Source organism: Dasypus novemcinctus, chromosome 8, assembly GCF_030445035.2.
Source record: "Dasypus novemcinctus isolate mDasNov1 chromosome 8, mDasNov1.1.hap2, whole genome shotgun sequence".
NCBI classification, from domain to species: Eukaryota; Metazoa; Chordata; class Mammalia; order Cingulata; family Dasypodidae; genus Dasypus; species Dasypus novemcinctus.
Window position 1 is genome coordinate 73,521,459 of NC_080680.1, and position 5,038 is coordinate 73,526,496.

At 36.5% G+C, this 5,038-nt stretch overlaps 1 non-coding gene across 1 annotated transcript; it reads left to right on the forward strand.

Moving 5' to 3' along the window:
• Positions 1–2,264: 2,264 nt before the first annotated feature.
• LOC111761505 (U6 spliceosomal RNA) lies at positions 2,265–2,371 on the forward strand. Its single transcript, XR_002794849.1, has one exon. It is a non-coding gene; the product is annotated as a U6 spliceosomal RNA (small nuclear RNA).
• Positions 2,372–5,038: the final 2,667 nt, after the last annotated feature.

Here is a 5,038-nt window from a genome sequence, read left to right on the forward strand (position 1 = left end):
ATCTTGCTGTGTCAGGTCTCCGTGTGTGCGGTGCCATTCCTGGGCAGGCTGCACTTTCTTTCGCACTTGGCGGCTCTCCGTACGGGGCGCACTCCTTGCGCATGGGGCTCCCCTACGCGGGGGACACTCCTGCGTGGCACAGCACTCCTTGCGCGCATCAGCACTGCGCATGGGCCAGCTCCACACGGGTCAAGGAGGCCCGGGGTTTGAACCGGCGGACCTCCCATGTGGTAGGCGGATGCCCTATCCAGTGAACCAAGTCTGCTTCCCTCAACAGTTATAATTGACTGTTGTCAGTTGGAAGTTTAAACAAAATTTTATATCATAATTCTGGTTTCAATACTTTCAGTAATTATTTCAGGAAGATATTGACAAGAAGCAAATATCTTTCCACATGACTTAAGTAATTACCAGTCTGGTCTTTCTTTAGAAATTAACACTTTTCTTCTGGATATAATCTTTTAAAAGGAAATAAAATGCTAGGTTTACTGAGCATTGCTTCAAAACTTCTTGGATTAGTGGGACCATCTAAAAGTAAGTGAAATCATCAAAGTGCAAGCTTTTTAATCTGTCAGTTGCTTTCTTCTATGGATTGCCATAAAGTAATGAGCCAGGTCCTTTGGTGGAGCACATTTCTTGCAAAAAAATAAGTCACTATATGCTTCATTAATATTTCCAGGTTAATGCAAAGGTGGGGTCTATAACCTCAAAAAATATAATAAAAAATTTATAAAATTGAATTAAAATTCAATATAGTCAAAATTTGACTAAAAAGACCATGGAAATATTTATTTTATTTCACTTTAATACCCTTATTTAAAGAATAAATTTTAAAACCAAGGATTTTTATTAGTGTATTTAGTCACACCCTTAGTCCATCCACATACAAAATATAATCTGACTATTTTGACAATTCAATTTGATTTTTAAAGGAGACTATCAAAACAAAAGTCACACCGTTTATTTGACTGAATTGATTGGTGTTGCTCATCAATCTAAAGAAGTCAAACTTGACTTCTTGCTCATCAATCTCAAGTCAAACTTGAGTACACACATAAGTTTAACTAGATTGCGCAAGAAATTGCCTTTTTCTGAGCAAGCCTTGGGGAAGTGATTTGCTCTATTACCTGTCCCAGTGTTATTCCATCCCTTGGATTTCAGGATGCTAAATCCCCAAATATAGTCAGAGATCCATCACAGGCTTGGGGAATAAGACTGCCTTTAATGCCAGGGGTTGGAGGACTTGTGGTGGTGGTGAGAAGGGGGTTGGAACAGCTAAGATAAATGAAATCTGTGTGACAGATACCTTGTCAATTGCCCTGTGCAGACCTGTGTCCCATGTTTGAAATTATCCTCAGTCTAGCATCTGAGGTCAAGTGGTATCTCGTATTCCTGTTCAGAAACGTAGTCTAACTGTTCTATACTCAATTTTTGTCTGGACAGTCTGCCCATACCTGTGTTTTTCAAGGAACAAGAGTATTACCATAACTCCAAAAATGTCAAAGGCATCCCTGTACTACTGCCTGCCTTTTTATGTACTACAGTACCTTTATGATTGCTCCTTTCTGCCTCCATGTCTCATGTATCACCTGCTTCCCAGTGTTATCTCTTATGGAGCTCACTTCTAAAAATTTCTAATACTACCTAGCTGATTGCTCCTCTCATTGACTTGATGGACACAATTACCTGTCAACGATTAACACACTTAAATAAATTCTGCACAAGAAATGTGCAAAGTATTTCTTTGCGAGAAAGGAGATACACTGATAAATGAGAGTTTAAAGATTGCTTCTTTCAATATTAGCTTATGTGAGTGTATGAGAAGAACATTGTAATTTAAAAAGTAGGTAAGCAGATGTGGCTCAACTGATAGAGTATCTGCCTATCATATGAAGTGTCCAGGGTTCTATACCCAGGACCTCCTGACCATTGTGGTGAGTTTGCCCATGCACAGAGCTGCCGCCTCCAAGGAGTGCTGTGCATGCAGGGGTGCCCCTGCATAGGGGAACCCACAGACAAGGAGTGCACACCACAAGGAGAGCTGCCCTTGCATGAAAAAGCTCAACTCACCCAGGAGTGTCACCACACACACAGAGAGCTGACACAGCAAGATAGTGCAACAAAAAAGACACTCAGTTCCCCAGTGCTGCTTGATAATACAAGCAGAGCAGAAGAACACACAACAAATGGACACAGAGAGCAGATAATGGGGGAAGTGGAGAGAAATAAATAAAATTAAAATCTTTTTTAAAAAGTATACTATAGTGTTTGCTTCAGTAGCACATATACTAAAATTGGAATGATACAGAGAAGATTAGCATGGTCCCTGCACAAGGATGACATGCAAATATGTGAAGTATTCCATATTTTTCACAGGTAAAGAGATTTAAACAGTCACCAAACAGCTTCCCAAAATGAAAAGCCAAGGGCCAGAGCATTTTATGGATGAGTTCTACCAAGCATTCAAAGAAGATTTAATATCAGTCTTAATCAAGTTCTTCCAAAAAATTGAACAAGGATTAATGCTACCAGACTTATTCTATGAAGCCAGTATCACTCCAATACCAAAGCTAGGTAAAGATACTAAGAAAAAAAAAATTACAGACCCATTTCCCTAGTGAATATGGACACAAAAGTTCTTAAAAAAATATACTTGTTAATTGACTTCAACAACACTTTAAAAAAATTATTCATCATGATCAAGTGGGTTTTATACCAAGCATTCAAGGGTGGTTCAACACAAGAAAATCAATCAGCATAATATAGCACATTAATAAATCATAGAAGAAATATCACATGATCTGATCAATTGATGCAGAAAGAGGTTTTACAAAACACAACATCCTTTGTTGTTAAAAATACTACAAAAGATAGGAACTTAAGGAAACTTTCTCAACATGATAAACGTGAAGAAACCCACAGCTACCGTTATACACAATGGTGAAAAATGAAGCTTTCCCACTAAGACCAGGAACAAGATAAGGATGCCCATTGCCACCACTATTTAATATGGTGCCAAAGGTTCTAGCTAGAGCAGTCAGGCAAGAAAAAGAAAGTAAAGGAATTCAAATCTGAAAGGAAGAAGTAAACCTTTTGCTATTCACAAATGATATATCCTAAACCTACAAAGTCCTGAAAATTTTACAACAAAGCCTCTAGAACTAATAAATGATTTCAGAAGAGTGTCAGGATACAAGATCAATATGCAAAACTCAGTGGTGTTTCTATACACTAGTAATGCACATTATGAGAAAGAAGTCAGGAAAAAATTCCATTTACAATAGATCTGAAAGAATCAAATATTTAGGAATAAATTTAACTAAGGATGTAAAACAATTGCATTAAAAAAAAAACTATAATGCATTGCTAAAAGAAGTTTAAAATGACCTAAATAATTGGAAGAACATTCCATGCTCATAGATTGGAAAACTAAATATCATTAAGATGCCAATTCTACACAAATTAATATACAGATTCAATGCAATCCCAATAAAAAATTCAACATTTGTTAAACAAATGGAAAACACACTTATCAAATTTATTTGGAAGGCAAGGAGCACCAAATAATCAGAAACATCTTAAAAAGGAAAAGCAAAGGTGGAGAACTTTCACTTCAGGTCTTTAAATCATATTACCTAGTTGCAATGGAAAAGCAGCATGATACTGGCACAAAGACAGAAACATAGACCAATGGAATCGAACTGATGCTTTAGAAACTGATCCTCACATCTATGGTCAAGTGATTTTTGATAAGCCTTTCAAACCCACCCAACTGGGTAAGACTAGTCTGTTCAAAAAATGGTCCTTGGAGAACTGGATATCAATAACCAAAAGAAAGAAAGAGAAATGCTATCTCACACCTTATACCAAAGTTATCTCAAAATGGATCAAAGACCTAAATATAAAAGCTAGAACCATAAAGCTCCTAGAAGAAAATCAAGAAAACATCTTCAATACTTGTTGGTAGGTGGTGTATTTCTTAAACCTTATATTGAAGGCACAAGCAAGGAAAGAAAACATGGATAATTGGGACCTCCTCAAACTTAAACACTTTTGTGATCCAAAGGACTTTATCAGAAAGTTAGAAGGGAGTTCACTCAATGGGAAAAAATATTTGGAAACCACTTATCCAATAAGGGTGTGATTTCCATTCTATATAAAGAGATCATACAACTCAACAATAAAAGAGTAAACAATCCAATTTAAAAATGGGCAAAAGACTTAAATAGACATTTCTCCAAAGAGGAAATATAAATGACCAAAAAGCACATGAAAAAATGTTCAATATCACTAGTTACCAGGAAAATGCAAATAAAAATGACAATTAGATATCATCTCACATCACATAGAATGGCCATTAATAAAAAAAAAGAAAATGATAAGTGCTGGAGAGGCTGTGGAGAAGTAGGAACACTCCTTCACTGTTGGTGGGATTGTAAAGTGGTGTAGTCTCTGTGTAAGACAGTTTGGCAGTTCCTCAAGAAGCAAAATATAGAACTGCCATATGTTCCAACAATTCCTCTACTAGGAATAAATTCAGAAGAACTGAAAACTGTGACATGAGCAGACATCTGTACACCAGTGTTCATAGTGCCATTGTTCACAATTGTCTGAAGATGGGAACAACCCAAGTGTCCATCAACCAATGAATGGATAGACAAAATGTGGTATATACATATATGATGGAATACTATGTTGCAGATAAGAAGAAATGAAATTGGGACACATATGATAACATGGATGAATCTTGAAGACTTTATGTTAAGTGAAATAAGCCAGACACAAAAGGACAAATATTGCATGGTCTCACTAATATGGACTAAATACAAAGAAATGAGTGAAGTTTAAATCTAGAGTACAGATTATTAGGAGATAAGAGGAGGCCTGTGAAGGAGTACTGATTCTTAATCTATGTAGAAATCTTAATTAACTTGACTGTAAATGTGTGGAAATGGATAGAGCTGATGCTAACAAATTTTAGCTAGTAGCACTGAAAAGGGTAGTTTAGGGATGTAAGCATCAATTGAAAGAAAGAGAA